This window comes from Ranitomeya variabilis, chromosome 5 (assembly GCF_051348905.1).
Source record: "Ranitomeya variabilis isolate aRanVar5 chromosome 5, aRanVar5.hap1, whole genome shotgun sequence".
NCBI classification, from domain to species: Eukaryota; Metazoa; Chordata; class Amphibia; order Anura; family Dendrobatidae; genus Ranitomeya; species Ranitomeya variabilis.
The window spans coordinates 429,858,713-429,878,942 of NC_135236.1; the positions used below are offsets into that span (position 1 = coordinate 429,858,713).

Sequence of the window (20,230 nt, forward strand, 5' to 3'; positions counted from 1 at the left end):
TGGTGACACCAGGGGTCCTAAAGGCAAGGGGAACCACCTCTTCTACCTTTTTATCTATGTCTGACCCTACACTAGACATAACCCCAATACATATGGTAGACAGTTTCATCTTCTTTGCCTTATTGTGAAGGTGCAATGTGACAATACATTGAAATAAAGAACAAAGAAAGGCAACAAAAGCTATAGCTTACAATATATTTATTTATTCAAAAGTACTGGTTTATGTCTACCTGGCACCCACATTGTGAAACAGGTGGAAGATATTAAAAAAACACCTTAAAACAATGAAAATCCAAGTAAAACTGTTGACAACCTCCTACCTGATTTTTATTTAACTCTGTTGTGTTAATATGGAAAAAAAAGAGTAGACACAGAACAAGCGTGTGGGAAGGTGCTGGCAGTCGAGAAGTAGCATGCTTTACTTTTTATCCCTCGTTGTAGCAATTAAGATCTCCATATTGATTCGAACGAGCGATACATCACGTGGAAGGCAGCGGTGGGACACATCCACATGCAGTTAATTAACTTGTTTATCATGGTTTCGGTAATAATAAAATACATGGTTATTGGCTTCTTACACCAACGTTTGATTTGTCATGTGTTTGGGGATAAAAAGAGAAGTGTCAGTTTTTCTTTTTACTACCTGCTCCCAACTGACAGCCAAGGATACAGGAAAACTTCATACTGCAAAATCTCATTAGCATGCATTTTATTTGCTATGCCTTCCTTTTAATTACTGCACTGGGGTAGACTCTCGAAATCTGCATAAACTACTCCTAATTTGTATAATTTGCATATAATTGAAAAGCCTCCAGCATAATGTCACACAGTGCATGCCACAGTGTGTCAAATGACAGCCAATGTAAATTGCATCTGACAAACGTAAGCACAATTTACACCACCTTGCCCTAGTTTTGCAAGTAAAGCCATTCCTTATTGAATTATTAACAATATGTGCTTGTTTGTAAGACTGAGCCTCTGGAGAGTTGTCAGGTGCTTTTTAGCAATACGCCCTGAGACATCCTTGTAAGGAGCGCGTGAACCTATGTTAATATTTGGGCATATTGTATTTAAAAAAAAAATCACGTTCTACTTTAAAGAACATTTCCTTAATTACACAATGTCTCTGATGTTAATTAAGGGTATGACAGTTGTCATGTAGTGTGAAGTCTTTTAATATTTTATTGAGTCATTACTTATTTCTATGTATTTCTGGGAAAGCTGAGTGGCAATATGGCCACTAAGTTGACAATAGTGTCTACAGGGGATATCACTTAGTTTTTCTAGCATTTTCAATGGCAAGTCTGCCTAGTTTGGGAAAAATATAGATGGAGGGACAGTAACAATACATAATAGCAGTGGTAAATCTGCAGTGATGGATATTCAGTGGCATTGCCTTTAAAATCAGCTTTCCTAAAATCAGAATAAACTAATAGCCTATTAGTTAATTAGTAATAGGTGAAAAAAATAACTGTTCAGGGACCTAAAACAGTTGTCTCATGAAGAAAACCCATCGTTACAATGAACCAATAGGTATGATAGCCATTTTCTACTTCAATTTATTATGTGTGGGGGTGAGAGGGGGCATGGTTAGCCCCCAGTGACACCCCTCAGTATTGCTAATATCATCTGCGGAGTTTTTGTGAGCACTTTAAAGAAAACAATGTCAAGGTCCTGAGACTTTGTAGCTGCTATCAACTTACTCAATAAATGCTAATTAGAGCTATGTTCCCATGATGAGTATTTGTGAGTTTTTTATGTTGCAGTTTTTACTTGTGCTTTTTTCACTGCATTTTTGAGTATGTTTTTATTACGTTTTTGTCTCTTATTACTTTGTTTTTCATACTATCTTGCATTTGGCTGTAACAAAACTTTACTGGTAAAGTCTTGTGAAAATTACATGTGGTTACCTTGAGTTTCTTACCTGTAGATTTTCTGCGTGTTTTGGCTTTTTTTTGCTGCACTTTTTTATGTAAAACAAAAGCTATAAAATTTCAGAAATCTCATACACACATATTTTTTTCCTGATTACATTTGAGAACTGTTGCGTTAATTAAACCTGAAGCAAGTCAATTATTTCGGCATTTTTGCAACAGTTTTCAGCCATTGAAAGCAACGAAAAAATAAAAATGCTGCAAAACACACAATGGCAGCGTTTTTTGAATTTTCGTATGATTTTTAAAAATTTTTGATGAATAAAACTAAATTTAACATATACTGTAGATAAAGCAGATATGTAATTCTCACCCAAAAATACTTCAAAAAAAGTAAAAACACAGCAAAAAACTAAAAAAAAAACAACGAAAGAGACATTTTCAATGTAGTGTTTTACTGCAAAGAAAGCAGCAGATTTTGGCTGCAGAAACAAAGTAGCACAAATGTTGTGTGCGAACATAGTCCAATGTAATTCTATGAGGAAAATCCGAATATGAAAATAAGCATACTGCTAGAGACATTGAAAAGTTGCAAATTTCAAACACGCACTGCAGGTCAGTTTGTGCAGTGTAAAAAAAAAAAAACAGCGGGAATAAGATTTCTGTGAACCCCATTCACTTTGCTGGAACTGTAAGACTCTGCGTTTTTAGCACAGCCAAAATATGCAGCTATAAAAACTCATTGTGGAAACTTAACCTGAAAGTTCTATAGTGATAAAGTTTCTGCTGAATGAAAGTATTCCTGCTAAAGCTGCTGATTATTTTGCATGCTTACTGACAGTTCTTCAAAAAGAACCTGAAGACCCACCTCTTCCCAGCAAGCCTACAACCTGCAGTGACCACCACTCGACCAAGCCACTGCATGACCAGCTCTATCCTCGCCTACTGTATCCTCACCCATCCCTTGTAGATTGTGAGCCCTCGCGGGCAGAGTCCTCTCTCCTCATGTACCAGTCGTGAGTCGTGACTTATATTGTATTGTACTTGTTTTTATTATGTATACCCCTCCTCACATGTAAAGTGCCTTGAAATAAATGGCACTATAATAGTAAATAATAATAGTATTTCTTCTCACACACTTTTGGCAGGGTTATACTTTGACTTACAGAATCTTACAAGGTTGTTCCAAAACAGCACATAAAACCAGATCCAAAAAATTTTAATGCCATGTTTCCATGTACCTAAATCCTTTTTTTAAACTGCATTTTGTTAGCAATAAAAAGCACAATAGTAATCTGCTCTTATTGTGTTTGAGCTGCATTTATTGATGTATGTTGCCCTTTTTTTGTGTTTTTGGTGCAAAATTTGTAGATGCTATTTTTCAGGCTTCTAATAGAAACCTAGAGGGAAAAATGCACCAAAAAGCATAGTTTAACAGCATCATTAAGCCCCCAGTGGGCATGAGTGTTCATATTACAAGCAGCTTGCTTGAACTGTAAAATGAAGTGGAATTTCTATGGGTGAATTGTACTAAAAAAATTCAGCTGAAAAAATGCAGCAATTACAATACGTGGGAACATAGCCTAAAGGATCAAACATAGGGACTGTCCTGAGGACTGTTTGTATCATAAACTACAGGTGCTTCTCACAAACTTAGAATATCATCAAAAAATTAATTTGTTTCAGTTCTTCAATACAAAAAGTGAAACTCGTATATTATATAGAGTCATTACAAACTGAGTGATCTAGTCCACATGTTTTTTTCTGTTACTGTTGATGATTATGGCTTACAGCTAATGAAAACCCCAAAGTCATTATCACAGTAAATTAGAATAATTAACAAAAAACACCTGCAAATGCTCCCTAAGAGTTTAAAAAGGTCCCTTAGTCTGTTTCAGTAGGCTCCACAATCATGGGGAAGACTGCTGACTTGACAGATGTCCAGAAGTCAGTCATTGACATACTCCACAAGGAGGGTAAGCCACAAAAGGTCATTTCTAAAGGAGCTGGTTGTCCACAGAGTGCTGTATCCAAGCATATTAATGGAAAGTTGAGTGGAAGGAAAAAGTGTGGTAGAAAAAGATGCACAAGCAACCGGGATAACCACAGTGTTGAAAGGATTGTTAAGAAAAGGCCATTCAAAAATTTGGAGGAGATTGACAAGGTGTGGACTGCTGCTGGAGTCATTGCTTCAAGAGCCACCACACACAGACATATCCAAAACATGGGCTACAAGTGTCACATTTCTTGTGTCAAGCCACTTATGACCAATATACAACGTCAGAAGAGTCTTACCTGGGCCAAGGAGAAAAAGAACTGGACTGTTGCTCAGTGTTGCAAAGTTGTTTTCAGATTAAAGTAAATTTTGCATTTAATTTGGAAATCAAGGTCCCAGAGTCTGGAGGAAGAGGGGAAATGCACACAATCCAAGCTGCTTGATGTGTAGTGTGAAGTTTCCACAATCAGTGATGGTTTGGGGAGCCATGTCATCTGTTGGTGTAGGTCCACGATGTTTTATCAAGACCAAAGTCAGCGCAGCCGTCTACCAGGAAATTTTAGAGCACTTCATGCTTCCCTCTGCCGACAAGCTTTTTGGAGATGGAAATTTAATTCTCCAGCAGGACTTGGCACCTGTCCACACTGCCAAAAGTACCAATTCCTGGTTTACAAACAAGAGTATCACTGTGATTGATTGGCCAGCAAACTATCCTGACCTTAACACCATAGAGAATGTATGGGGCATTGTCAAGAGGAAGATGAGAGACACCAGACCCAATAATGCAGACTAGCTGAAGTCTGCTATGAAAGCAACCAACATGAGCAGTGCCAGAGGCTGATTGCTTTCATGCCACACTGCATAGATGCAGTAATTGATGCAAAAGGAGCCCTGACCAAGTAATGAATGGATTTGCTGAACATATATTTCAGTAGGCCAACATTTTAAAATAATTTTTCAAGCTGGTGTTATAAAATATTCTAATTTACTGAGATAAGGATTTTTGGATTTTCATTGGCTGTAAGACATAATCATCAGCATTAAAAGAAATAAACACTTGAAATAGATCACTCTGTTTGTATTGACTCTATATAATATATGAGTTTCACTTTTTGTATTGAAGAACTGAAATAAATTAACTTCTTGATGATATTCTAATTTTGAGAGAAGCACCTGTATATAGTGGAATCAGACCTAAAATCCATGACTAGGGTTTTACATGACATATGTACTACCACTACTACTAATAACAATAAAAATAGCAGCAAGAATAACATAATAACAATACCAATCTCCTTTACATAGTTATAATGAAATATATGGTAGCCAACAGCACCTTTCAATTCAGAGGACAGAGAAAACATTAAAGAGTAACAACATAATAAAAGTGGTTTTTTTTATCCTTAAAGAAATCTTATTATACTAATGATATCAATTATTGTTATATAAAAAAATAATAATTTACAGGTGTAGTCAGATGGCCATATAGCACACATGTTCAGGCTATTGTACTTAGAAATAGTGTAGGGAGAGTTTCTGCTAGTGAAAGGACCATGTATTATACCGTTAAAGTACCTGCTGGTGCAACATTAAACCAGCAGTCCTTTTTAGGACTAGTTCAAATAGATTCGATACCATAATTTCACTCTTAGCTGCAATTACTGCAGGGTTAGCTGCTGATGTAGGGATAGTGTATTAGAGACATTAAATCAGGGTTCATTGTGTTACAGTCCTTGGTGCTGCTAGGTTAAACCAGCAGTGATTTTCATGGCTAATTCAAATAGGTTCTATTCTGCAATAATACCACTATTGCTTTCAACTTGTGTAAGGTTAGCTGCTGGAGTAGAGATAGCATATTAGAGGCATCTATTCTGGAATTATTGCCTTACAGTTCTTGGTGCTGCCACGTACAACCAAAAGTCATTTCAGGGCAAATTTAAATAGATTTTATTCTATAATAATACCGCTCTTATATACAATTACTGTAAGCTTGCCCAGAAGTAATGTAGGGAGAGTTTTTGCTGGAGAGGCATATAGTTAGGGATTATTGCCATACAGTCCTTGGTGCTGTCACATACAATGAAAAAATCCTTCTCAGGGTTACATCTATTCTATTTTCATGGGAAGGGGTGCATGGGGATACACCAGAAAAAAGGAATATTTGAATTGACTTTATGTTCCACTGCTGTCTACTGAGGTTACGAAGACTGGTCTAATCTAGGCCTTTTTCATTTTTATAAAAGTTAGCATGTCAGCATTTTCAGTTGAAAGGTGGATGCACCGATTAGTTATTATGCCCCCGCGGCACTAAAAACCAGCTCTGAAAAAATGCTAGTGGCAGGGCAGGCCAGCACTTCCAAAGCATAGAAGGAACTGAAACATGTGTCCAGCTTGGATACTCAATAGTTGTATGGCATAGAGGAATCAAGGAGGATGCTGGTATGGTTTGCCAGGTAATCCTTCATTATCTTCCAAAACTTCTCAGACCACCCCGGGTATCAGGACCTGGGCACTAGGAGGGTCTAATTAAGCTGTCTCAGACATTTGAAAGAGTTCCCCTGCCTCTGTTTGACCTAATGTGTGTCTCCGTTGTCTCTCCGCCTTGGTTGCCCACGGAACTAAGACCTCCGCCGCCAGCGTAGTCAATTATTTTTGTACTAATTGTTTGACTAGGGCCTTATGATATTGCAATGTTTTATTTACCCTCTCCACAACAGGAAGGAGAGATGGAAAGTTATCCTTGTAATGTGGGTCAAGAAGGTTGAACAACCAGTAATCAGTATGGGCCAAAATGAGTATCACTTGAGGGTTACGGGAAGAGCAGCGGGACATAAAATCAACAATGTGTGCCAGGCACTCAACAGGCAAGAATTCCCTGTCCATACCAGGAGGATGACTTTCCATCTCCTCATCCTTCTTTTATTCCTCCTCTTCTTCAGCCCATCCATGCTTAACAGACTGGATGAAGTTGGTATGAGTAGTACGCTTTGTAGCGCAGGCAACCATATCTTGTTTCTCCTCCTTAGCCTCCTCCTCATTATCACCCAATCTGCACTGAGAAGATGAGATGAGGCTGGGTAGCTTTACCCTGTGTACTTTCTTCCTCCATCTCCACCTGTGAAACATGCAAAGCTTCCTATTTAATTGTGAGCAGTGAGCATTTGAATAGACACAGAAGTCGGATGGTTATGCTGATTATGATGTCATTGCCTCTCACCATCTCGGTTGATTCTTCAAAGTTTTGTAGAACCTCAGATGTGTCAGACATCAATGCCAACTCTTCAGTTCTTATGTGTGGAGGCTGATCGGAATACCAATGTGGAGTTTTAACCAGTAGTCACATCACACACCAGTGAGCTGGCACTTGCAAATGATGCTGCAGTACTGCCAAACCGGCGACAGCTGTAGCTGATTTCCAAAATGGACACACAGAGGCCACCTGATGAGCCCCCAAACTTTATGTCTGAGGGCTACCTGATGGCCCTCAAAAAAATTGAAGCAAGGGTTGCATGATAACCCTGTTAGTATGGTGAAAGAGGAGAAGAAGAAAAAAAAAACATTAACCCTTTTTAGACTGGGGAGAAGTGCAATGGAACACACCATAAAAGCAGTAATTAAAATGTACAGAATCAACTCCAAGGATGCAGCGATGAATGAGTGGGGAGGGAGGAGCAACTTGCAAGCCTCAGTTTTACTTCAAACGTGTAAAATAAAAATAAAGATGCATTAATTCAATATGAGAAAGGCGCAATTGCACCTCTTGTGTGAATAAATGGACAATGGACTTGTGGAGTTCTTTCCCCAGGATGGTGTCATGTAACTGCAAGGGACAAGAGACACCTACTCTGTCCCTCGAGCTAGGTAAACTAAAGGATATCTGTGTCCACCAGCTTACCCAAGATGGTGGAAATTCCAGGGTTTCTTAACTTGCTGTTCTCCAATATAAACTCTTCTATGCTCCCTTTCCCACCCAGGGAGTTATGTGAAAGAAGTGTACAGGATGACACAAACCAGACAGACAGGGGTAAACAGATTGGGATAAAGCAAAACTACTGTTATGGACAGACCTTGGTTGGAATAGTGGTATGGGGGCAGCAGTGGCAGGTAGCATAGTTGAGAAATAGCCAGGGGTCGATATACGGAGAAGCCATATAGTTAAAAGATCAGCAAGTTGCGTAGTCAGGAAATAACCATGGGTCAGTGCATGGATCAGCAGTACAATCTTTTAATGAAAGCAGCAGGTGAAAAGGAAGCTAGACTAAAGGCTGTTAGCTCAATAATCTCACAAGGAAGGAAGTGCAATGCTGGGTTTACTGTAATTAGGGTGTTTAATCAGGATGGAGCCAATCATAAAATCAGGGTAGAGACACTCAGGAACTCAGGATGGAGCTAATCAGGAACCATACAGGTACTAGTATATTGGTTAGCAAGGAACTGTCAAGCAAGCTGGATAGCCCAGAGGAAAGAGCTGCCGCCTGGTGCACAAGAGCTGCCAGGTTCGAGTCCTGACAACTACAATCATACAAATATAGATTGCCATGGTACACCAATCACTTTGTTAGCATAATCCCTACAATTGACACTTTGCATGAACATAATACTACTCTTTGTTAGACAAGGTTAAATCATGAAAAGGCTATGATTACCAAGTCTAAGTTCTCCTTTTTCAGAGCCATTAAATTTCCATAGACAAAGAATGTTGAACGGGTTGAAGGGTTGAAGAAAATCGCACAAAATGTAAAGAATTCCTCAATCCCCCAAATACAAAAATGCTACATTTGTAGACTTTTCAGTACTTTGCTAAAGAGTTTAAATGGAATATGTCCGTAGGTTTACGTTTTTGCTATGTTATCTGACAATTGCATGATGCAGAGGCAAAGAGGTGTCAGATTGTGAAGCTGTGCATTACCCTGCACACACTACTGATTGGCAGCTTCCTATGTACACTGCGCTTTGTCAGAAAGTCACCAATCAGTTGTGGGAGCTGGGTTACATATATTAGGCTACGTTCACATTTGCGGTCTGCGCCGCAGTGTCGGGCGCCGCAGCGTCGCCGCATGCGTCATGCGCCCCTATATTTAACATGGGGGCGCATGGACATGCGTCGCACTTGTGTTTTGCGCCGCATGCGTCCCTGCGGCGTACGCGTCCGGGCGCAGAGGACGCAGCAAGTTGCATTTTTGCTGCGTCCAAAATCAATTAAAAAAAGGATGCATGCGGCGCAAAACGCAGCGTTGTGCATGCGTTTTGCTGCGTTTTTGTTTGCGTTGTGTGTTGCGGCGCCGACGCTGCGGCGCACAGCGCAAATGTGAACGTAGCCTTAGAGAAACTTGTTTCCAGCTCATCCATTTGCTCTATGCTCATCCACCTGGGGATCAGACACTGGCCTCACATCAAGGATAATAGAAAAATTGGAGTCTGGCTCAAAAGGACTGGATTTTCTTTTTCTGTTTCACAAGAAAATATACAAATAAAAATATACAAAAGAAAAATTTACACGGTAGACATGACCCAGTAGACGCATTTCGACTGCACTAGGTAGTCTTTCTCATGACTCATTACTCATGAGTCATGAGTAAGACTGAGAAGACAAAAGAAAAAATCCAGCTCACCATAGTTGTAGTCCCTGGAGGCTCGGAGCACGGAAACACTGTGTCAAGGCGTGAGGAATGCAGGAAATAGAAAAAAATCCAGCTCAACGAGGTGGTGAAAAAGCAAAGTCTTGGTACTTTATTCACTTCATATCAAAAAATAGAGGATAAAACAACAGCACAATATAATTAAAAACACTATCTACGCGTTTCTGGTGACATAGCACCCTTAGTCATGATCTCATGACTAAGGGTGCTATGTCACCAGAAACGCGTAGATAGTGTTTTTAATTATATTGTGCTGTTGTTTTATCCTCTATTTTTTGATATGAAGTGAATAAAGTACCAAGACTTTGCTTTTTCACCACCTCGTTGAGCTGGATTTTTTTCTATTTCCTGCATGAGTAAGACTGCCTAGTAGGGTTGAGCGACTTTCATTTTTTTAAGATCGAGTAGGGTTTTGGGAAACCCGATTTTGTCCAGAGTCGAGTCGAGTGCAGTCGGCCGATTATCGCTAAAAGTCGGGGATCGACCGAAACACGAAACCCAATGCAAGTCAATGGGGAAGCATAGTCGGCAGTGAGTGGAGGCCAGGAAAACACCTACAGTGCCCATTTTAATGCCAAAAACATCCATTCTTGTTTCTGAAGCTTGCCAATCTTAATTAACTGTATAATAATAGTTGGGCATAGGGAATTGGGGGAAAGTTGTGGGGGGAGTAGGGCTGGCTCAAGTTTTTCGTGGGCCCAGGAAATGCGGACTACGTCACGGCGGTGTTGCAGGGAAAGGTAAGTATTTAAACGTTGCAAGTGCTGTGATCCTGAGCAAGCAGGGGGGGGCCCACTCGTTCGCATTGCCACTGGCACAGGGCCCCTCAAAGTACGGCGGTGTGTTTGCATGGCGGGGGCGCCTCCCACCAGCAGCGACACTTTTGCGTACTCTGAGGGGCCCTGTGCCAGTGACGTCGCCAACGAGTATGCCCCCCCACCTGATGAAGGAACCTGCACTTTCATCTGCACCTTCCTCTTTGTCCCTGTGTAAGGTGGTATAACATGCGGGAAGGGGAACCTTACTTTCAGCAGGGTCAGATTCTGGCTGTGTAGAGTACAAGGGGAATGTAGTGGTCTAGGTCAATGTACCAGCAGACTCATTTAGCAGTGGCTGGGCAATGGGCAGGATGAGGAGGAAACAGATATAGGGCCAAAGAATAAAGTAGGCTACATGCAGTTCAAAATTGGTAACAGGACTAAACAGGCGGCATTGCTTTGTTCAGTGGAGTAGCAAACCCAAGAGCAGCAGACACTGTTTCAAGGGCCTAACCACACTAGTAGGCCAAATGCAGTTTAATATCTGATAGTATAGGGCGAAAGCCAGAATGTGGAAGCTCAGCTTTGTTCAGTTGAGGACAATACCAGGGAGGGGCAGACACCTTTAGTAGGCCGGAAAAGCCTATTGCATTTTTTAAAATGGTAATTTGGAGCAGAAGGTTGAAGCTCAGCTTTATTTAGTTGAGGACAACACCAGGCAGGGGCACACAGACAGACACCTTTAGTAGGCCGGAAAAGCCTATTGCATTTTTTAAAATGGTAATTTGGAGCAGAAGGTTGAAGCTCAGCTTTATTTAGTTGAGGGCAACACCAGGGAGGGGCAGAAGCCGTTAGTAGGCCCTAACCACCATTTTTTTTTTAAAAAACCACTTAATGAGAGCCGGAAGGTTGAAGCTCAGCTTTATTTAGTTGAGGACAACACCAGGCAGGGGCACACAGACAGACACCTTTAGTAGGCCGGAAAAGCCTATTGCATTTTTTAAAATGGTAATTTGGAGCAGAAGGTTGAAGCTCAGCTTTATTTAGTTGAGGGCAACACCAGGGAGGGGCAGAAGCCGTTAGTAGGCCCTAACCACCATTTTTTTTTTTTAAAACCACTTAATGAGAGCCGGAAGGTTGAAGCTCAGCTTTATTTAGTTGAGGACAACACCAGGCAGGGGCACACAGACAGACACCTTTAGTAGGCCGGAAAAGCCTATTGCATTTTTTAAAATGGTAATTTGGAGCAGAAGGTTGAAGCTCAGCTTTATTTAGTTGAGGGCAACACCAGGGAGGGGCAGAAGCCGTTAGTAGGCCCTAACCACCATTTTTTTTTTTTAAAACCACTTAATGAGAGCCGGAAGGTTGAAGCTCAGCTTTATTTAGTTGAGGACAACACCAGGCAGGGGCACACAGACAGACACCTTTAGTAGGCCGGAAAAGCCTATTGCATTTTTTAAAATGGTAATTTGGAGCAGAAGGTTGAAGCTCAGCTTTATTTAGTTGAGGGCAACACCAGGGAGGGGCAGAAGCCGTTAGTAGGCCCTAACCACCATTTTTTTTTTTTTAAACCACTTAATGAGAGCCGGAAGGTTGAAGCTCAGCTTTATTTAGTTGAGGACAACACCAGGCAGGGGCACACAGACAGACACCTTTAGTAGGCCGGAAAAGCCTATTGCATTTTTTAAAATGGTAATTTGGAGCAGAAGGTTGAAGCTCAGCTTTATTTAGTTGAGGACAACACCAGGCAGGGGCACACAGACAGACACCTTTAGTAGGCCGGAAAAGCCTATTGCATTTTTTAAAATGGTAATTTGGAGCAGAAGGTTGAAGCTCAGCTTTATTTAGTTGAGGACAACACCAGGCAGGGGCACACAGACAGACACCTTTAGTAGGCCGGAAAAGCCTATTGCATTTTTTAAAATGGTAATTTGGAGCAGAAGGTTGAAGCTCAGCTTTATTTAGTTGAGGGCAACACCAGGGAGGGGCAGAAGCCGTTAGTAGGCCCTAACCACCATTTTTTTTTTAAAAAACCACTTAATGAGAGCCGGAAGGTTTAAGCTCAGCTTTATTTAGTTGAGGACAACACCAGGCAGGGGCACACAGACAGACACCTTTAGTAGGCCGGAAAAGCCTATTGCATTTTTTAAAATGGTAATTTGGAGCAGAAGGTTGAAGCTCAGCTTTATTTAGTTGAGGGCAACACCAGGGAGGGGCAGAAGCCGTTAGTAGGCCCTAACCACCATTTTTTTTTTTAAAAACCACTTAATGAGAGCCGGAAGGTTGAAGCTCAGCTTTATTTAGTTGAGGACAACACCAGGCAGGGGCACACAGACAGACACCTTTAGTAGGCCGGAAAAGCCTATTGCATTTTTTAAAATGGTAATTTGGAGCAGAAGGTTGAAGCTCAGCTTTATTTAGTTGAGGGCAACACCAGGGAGGGGCAGAAGCCGTTAGTAGGCCCTAACCACCATTTTTTTTTTTAAAAACCACTTAATGAGAGCCTTAAGGTTGAAGCTCAGCTTTATTTAGTTGAGGACAACACCAGGCAGGGGCACACAGACAGACACCTTTAGTAGGCCGGAAAAGCCTATTGCATTTTTTAAAATGGTAATTTGGAGCAGAAGGTTGAAGCTCAGCTTTATTTAGTTGAGGGCAACACCAGGGAGGGGCAGAAGCCGTTAGTAGGCCCTAACCACCATTTTTTTTTTTTAAAACCACTTAATGAGAGACGGAAGGTTGAAGCTCAGCTTTATTTAGTTGAGGACAACACCAGGCAGGGGCACACAGACAGACACCTTTAGTAGGCCGGAAAAGCCTATTGCATTTTTTAAAATGGTAATTTGGAGCAGAAGGTTGAAGCTCAGCTTTATTTAGTTGAGGGCAACACCAGGGAGGGGCAGAAGCCGTTAGTAGGCCCTAACCACCATTTTTTTTTTTTTAAACCACTTAATGAGAGCCGGAAGGTTGAAGCTCAGCTTTATTTAGTTGAGGACAACACCAGGCAGGGGCACACAGACAGACACCTTTAGTAGGCCGGAAAAGCCTATTGCATTTTTTAAAATGGTAATTTGGAGCAGAAGGTTGAAGCTCAGCTTTATTTAGTTGAGGACAACACCAGGCAGGGGCACACAGACAGACACCTTTAGTAGGCCGGAAAAGCCTATTGCATTTTTTAAAATGGTAATTTGGAGCAGAAGGTTGAAGCTCAGCTTTATTTAGTTGAGAGCAACACCAGGGAGGGGCAGAAGCCGTTAGTAGGCCCTAACCACCATTTTTTTTTTTAAAAACCACTTAATGAGAGCCGGAAGGTTGAAGCTCAGCTTTATTTAGTTGAGGACAACACCAGGCAGGGGCACACAGACAGACACCTTTAGTAGGCCGGAAAAGCCTATTGCATTTTTTAAAATGGTAATTTGGAGCAGAAGGTTGAAGCTCAGCTTTATTTAGTTGAGGGCAACACCAGGGAGGGGCAGAAGCCGTTAGTAGGCCCTAACCACCATTTTTTTTTTTTTAAACCACTTAATGAGAGCCGGAAGGTTGAAGCTCAGCTTTATTTAGTTGAGGACAACACCAGGCAGGGGCACACAGACAGACACCTTTAGTAGGCCGGAAAAGCCTATTGCATTTTTTAAAATGGTAATTTGGAGCAGAAGGTTGAAGCTCAGCTTTATTTAGTTGAGGGCAACACCAGGGAGGGGCAGAAGCCGTTAGTAGGCCCTAACCACCATTTTTTTTTTTTAAAACCACTTAATGAGAGCCGGAAGGTTGAAGCTCAGCTTTATTTAGTTGAGGACAACACCAGGCAGGGGCACACAGACAGACACCTTTAGTAGGCCGGAAAAGCCTATTGCATTTTTTAAAATGGTAATTTGGAGCAGAAGGTTGAAGCTCAGCTTTATTTAGTTGAGGGCAACACCAGGGAGGGGCAGAAGCCGTTAGTAGGCCCTAACCACCATTTTTTTTTTTTAAAACCACTTAATGAGAGCCGGAAGGTTGAAGCTCAGCTTTATTTAGTTGAGGACAACACCAGGCAGGGGCACACAGACAGACACCTTTAGTAGGCCGGAAAAGCCTATTGCATTTTTTAAAATGGTAATTTGGAGCAGAAGGTTGAAGCTCAGCTTTATTTAGTTGAGGGCAACACCAGGGAGGGGCAGAAGCCGTTAGTAGGCCCTAACCACCATTTTTTTTTTTTAAAACCACTTAATGAGAGCCGGAAGGTTGAAGCTCAGCTTTATTTAGTTGAGGACAACACCAGGCAGGGGCACACAGACAGACACCTTTAGTAGGCCGGAAAAGCCTATTGCATTTTTTAAAATGGTAATTTGGAGCAGAAGGTTGAAGCTCAGCTTTATTTAGTTGAGGGCAACACCAGGGAGGGGCAGAAGCCGTTAGTAGGCCCTAACCACCATTTTTTTTTTTTAAAACCACTTAATGAGAGCCGGAAGGTTGAAGCTCAGCTTTATTTAGTTGAGGACAACACCAGGCAGGGGCACACAGACAGACAGACACCTTTAGTAGGCCGGAAAAGCCTATTGCATTTTTTAAAATGGTAATTTGGAGCAGAAGGTTGAAGCTCAGCTTTATTTAGTTGAGGACAACACCAGGCAGGGGCACACAGACAGACACCTTTAGTAGGCCGGAAAAGCCTATTGCATTTTTTAAAATGGTAATTTGGAGCAGAAGGTTGAAGCTCAGCTTTATTTAGTTGAGGACAACACCAGGCAGGGGCACACAGACAGACACCTTTAGTAGGCCGGAAAAGCCTATTGCATTTTTTAAAATGGTAATTTGGAGCAGAAGGTTGAAGCTCAGCTTTATTTAGTTGAGGGCAACACCAGGGAGGGGCAGAAGCCGTTAGTAGGCCCTAACCAAAGTTGAAGGCCAAATGCAGTTTAATTTCTGATACTATAGGCCGAAAGCCAGAAGGTGGAAGCTCCGATTTAGACAGTGGAGGACAATTTGAATTAGGGACTGCAGACAGACTTAGTAGGCTGTCCCCTGTGGACCATGCATCCACCACATTAACCCATTGCGCCGTAATGGACACGTAATCTTCCGTGGCCATGCCTACAGGTCCATGCGTCTGTTGTCAGGTGCACCTTTGTACTCACAGATTGCCAGAGTGCATGGACAATGCGGTCTTCTACATGCTGGTGGAGGGTTGGGATGGCTTTTCTCGCAAAAGAAGTGTCGACTGGTTAGCTTGTAGCGTGGTACAGCGTAGTCCATCATGGCCTTATTAATAGTAAATAAAATATATAACTAGGCTCTATGAACTTTTAAATAGGTTCCAGGGGTACACGGGCAGCATTGGTGTGGTCAGTGGAGGAGTATTGCAAGTAGGGGCTGCAGACAGGCTATCAAAGGCCTAAAATAACAAACAGTAGGCAGTCATGGCAGTTTTACATCGGTTACATGGATACACAGGCAGGCACTCCAGGCAGCATTGTGGTCAGTGGAGGAGTATTGCAAGTAGGGGCCGCAGACAGGCTATCAAAGGCCTAAAATAACAAACAGTAGGCAGTCATGGCAGTTTTACATCGGTTACATGGATACACAGGCAGGCACTCCAGGCAGCATTGTGGTCAGTGGAGGAGTATTGCAAGTAGGGGCCGCAGACAGGCTATCAAAGGCCTAAAATAACAAACAGTAGGCAGTCATGGCAGTTTTACATCGGTTACATGGATACACAGGCAGGCACTCCAGGCAGCATTGTGGTCAGTGGAGGAGTATTGCAAGTAGGGGCCGCAGACAGGCTATCAAAGGCCTAAAATAACAAACAGTAGGCAGTCATGGCAGTTTTACATCGGTTACATGGATACACAGGCAGGCACTCCAGGCAGCATTGTGGTCAGTGGAGGAGTATTGCAAGTAGGGGCCGCAGACAGGCTATCAAAGGCCTAAAATAACAAACAATAGGCTCATTGCAGTTTTACAGCGGTTACATGGATAGACGGGCAGGCAGCTTGGTGGTGAGTGGAGGAGTATTTAAAGTAGGGACCGCAGACAGGCTATCAAAGGCCTAACATAACAAACAATAGGCTCATGGCAGTTTTACAGCGGTTACATGGATACACGGGCAGGCAGCTTGGTGGTCAGTGGAGGAGTATTTAAAGTAGGGACCGCAGACAGGCTTCAAAGGCCTAACATAAGAAAATGGGCTGGCTGTAGGCACTTTATAATTGGTTCCAGGGGTACACGGGCAGCAGTGGTCTGGCCAGTGGAGGACTAGTGGAAGGAGGGACCGCAGACAGGCTTCAAAGGCCTAACATAAAAAAATGGGCTGGCTGTAGGCACTTTATAATTGGTTCCAGGGGTACACGGGCAGCAGTGGTCTGGTCAGTGGAGGACTAGTGGAAGGAGGGACCGCAGACAGGCTTCAAAGGCCTAACATAAAAAAATGGGCTGGCTGTAGGCACTTTATAATTGGTTCCAGGGGTACACGGGCAGCAGTGGTCTGGCCAGTGGAGGACTAGTGGAAGGAGGGACCGCAGACAGGCTTCAAAGGCCTAACATAAAAAAATGGGCTGGCTGTAGGCACTTTATAATTGGTTCCAGGGGTACACGGGCAGCAGTGGTCTGGCCAGTGGAGGACTAGTGGAAGGAGGGACCGCAGACAGGCTTCAAAGGCCTAACATAAAAAAATGGGCTGGCTGTAGGCACTTTATAATTGGTTCCAGGGGTACACGGGCAGCAGTGGTCTGGCCAGTGGAGGACTAGTGGAAGGAGGGACCGCAGACAGGCTTCAAAGGCCTAACATAAGAAAATGGGCTGGCTGTAGGCACTTTATAATTGGTTCCAGGGGTACACGGGCAGCAGTGGTCTGGCCAGTGGAGGACTAGTGGAAGGAGGGACCGCAGACAGGCTTCAAAGGCCTAACATAAAAAAATGGGCTGGCTGTAGGCACTTTATAATTGGTTCCAGGGGTACACGGGCAGCAGTGGTCTGGTCAGTGGAGGACTAGTGGAAGGAGGGACCGCAGACAGGCTTCAAAGGCCTAACATAAAAAAATGGGCTGGCTGTAGGCACTTTATAATTGGTTCCAGGGGTACACCGGCAGCAGTGGTCTGGCCAGTGGAGGACTAGTGGAAGGAGGGACCGCAGACAGGCTTCAAAGGCCTAACATAAAAAAATGGGCTGGCTGTAGGCACTTTATAATTGGTTCCAGGGGTACACGGGCAGCAGTGGTCTGGCCAGTGGAGGACTAGTGGAAGGAGGGACCGCAGACAGGCTTCAAAGGCCTAACATAAAAAAATGGGCTGGCTGTAGGCACTTTATAATTGGTTCCAGGGGTACACGGGCAGCAGTGGTCTGGCCAGTGGAGGACTAGTGGAAGGAGGGACCGCAGACAGGCTTCAAAGGCCTAACATAAAAAAATGGGCTGGCTGTAGGCACTTTATAATTGGTTCCAGGGGTACACGGGCAGCAGTGGTCTGGTCAGTGGAGGACTAGTGGAAGGAGGGACCGCAGACAGGCTTCAAAGGCCTAACATAAAAAAATGGGCTGGCTGTAGGCACTTTATAATTGGTTCCAGGGGTACACGGGCAGCAGTGGTCTGGTCAGTGGAGGACTAGTGGAAGGAGGGACCGCAGACAGGCTTCAAAGGCCTAAAATAACAAACAATAGGCTCATGGCAGTTTTACAGCGGTTACATGGATACACGGGCAGGCAGCTTGGTGGTCAGTGGAGGAGTATTTAAAGTAGGGACCGCAGACAGGCTTCAAAGGCCTAACATAAGAAAATGGGCTGGCTGTAGGCACTTTATAATTGGTTCCAGGGGTACACGGGCAGCAGTGGTCTGGCCAGTGGAGGACTAGTGGAAGGAGGGACCGCAGACAGGCTTCAAAGGCCTAACATAAAAAAATGGGCTGGCTGTAGGCACTTTATAATTGGTTCCAGGGGTACACGGGCAGCAGTGGTCTGGTCAGTGGAGGACTAGTGGAAGGAGGGACCGCAGACAGGCTTCAAAGGCCTAACATAAAAAAATGGGCTGGCTGTAGGCACTTTATAATTGATTCCAGGGGTACACGGGCAGCAGTGGTCTGGCCAGTGGAGGACTAGTGGAAGGAGGGACCGCAGACAGGCTTCAAAGGCCTAACATAAAAAAATGGGCTGGCTGTAGGCACTTTATAATTGGTTCCAGGGGTACACGGGCAGCAGTGGTCTGGCCAGTGGAGGACTAGTGGAAGGAGGGACCGCAGACAGGCTTCAAAGGCCTAACATAAAAAAATGGGCTGGCTGTAGGCACTTTATAATTGGTTCCAGGGGTACACGGGCAGCAGTGGTCTGGTCAGTGGAGGACTAGTGGAAGGAGGGACCGCAGACAGGCTTCAAAGGCCTAAAATAACAAACAATAGGCTCATGGCAGTTTTACAGCGGTTACATGGATACACGGGCAGGCAGCTTGGTGGTCAGTGGAGGAGTATTTAAAGTAGGGACCGCAGACAGGCTTCAAAGGCCTAACATAAGAAAATGGGCTGGCTGTAGGCACTTTATAATTGGTTCCAGGGGTACACGGGCAGCAGTGGTCTGGCCAGTGGAGGACTAGTGGAAGGAGGGACCGCAGACAGGCTTCAAAGGCCTAACATAAAAAAATGGGCTGGCTGTAGGCACTTTATAATTGGTTCCAGGGGTACACGGGCAGCAGTGGTCTGGTCAGTGGAGGACTAGTGGAAGGAGGGACCGCAGACAGGCTTCAAAGGCCTAACATAAAAAAATGGGCTGGCTGTAGGCACTTTATAATTGGTTCCAGGGGTACACGGGCAGCAGTGGTCTGGCCAGTGGAGGACTAGTGGAAGGAGGGACCGCAGACAGGCTTCAAAGGCCTAACATAAAAAAATGGGCTGGCTGTAGGCACTTTATAATTGGTTCCAGGGGTACACGGGCAGCAGTGGTCTGGCCAGTGGAGGACTAGTGGAAGGAGGGACCGCAGACAGGCTTCAAAGGCCTAACATAAAAAAATGGGCTGGCTGTAGGCACTTTATAATTGGTTCCAGGGGTACACGGGCAGCAGTGGTCTGGCCAGTGGAGGACTAGTGGAAGGAGGGACCGCAGACAGGCTTCAAAGGCCTAACATAAAAAAATGGGCTGGCTGTAGGCACTTTATAATTGGTTCCAGGGGTACACCGGCAGCAGTGGTCTGGTCAGTGGAGGACTAGTGGAAGGAGGGACCGCAGACAGGCTTCAAAGGCCTAACATAAAAAAATGGGCTGGCTGTAGGCACTTTATAATTGGTTCCAGGGGTACACGGGCAGCAGTGGTCTGGTCAGTGGAGGACTAGTGGAAGGAGGGACCGCAGACAGGCTTCAAAGGCCTAAAATAACAAACAATAGGCTCATGGCAGTTTTACAGCGGTTACATGGATACACGGGCAGCTTGGTGGTGAGTGGAGGAGTAGTGCAAGGAGTGTCTGTCCCAGTACTCCCAAAATATAAATAGATGTTAATGTCTCGCAAAACAACCAAAACAAAAAAAAAGGTGGCATACTTAGGTACAGGGGTGGGCTCATCTGCTGAGTTTCTGACATAGTAATTTGGCAGTAACTATTTAATGGTGCCAATATAGGACACAGACACAGACTACTTTAAGTTGCATCATAGATGTCTACAAATTTGTATTGTCAGTGCCAGACATTGAATGATGTCAGCGAATAGACTAAAGATTGGTGGAGCTGTGCGACATAATTTTGCATGTGGTAGAGCACATTTTGAGCTGGGGTAGGGGGGAACTCTCTAGAGGCCGGCGGGACCGCCCCAGGGCCCCTCATGTTACAACGGTGTGTCTGACGTTGGGTGCGCACCACCACCGCCAGAGACACTACATTGTACTATGAGGGACCCAGTAGCAATGCCGTCAACCAAAAGCGAGCACACCCACCTCTTCAGACAAACAGCAGTCTCACGGGTGCTTGCGCCAAGTCGCGATACCACGGCCCCGTGTGGGGAGTTTGGCCATTTA

The 20,230-nt window shown here is 43.8% G+C and overlaps 1 protein-coding gene across 1 annotated transcript in view; it reads left to right on the top strand.

The window, feature by feature from the left end:
* Positions 1–20,230, top strand: part of TRHDE (thyrotropin releasing hormone degrading enzyme) — a 1,510,236-nt gene that overhangs the window by 2,082 nt on the left and 1,487,924 nt on the right. The gene's annotated exons all lie outside the window — the stretch shown is intronic.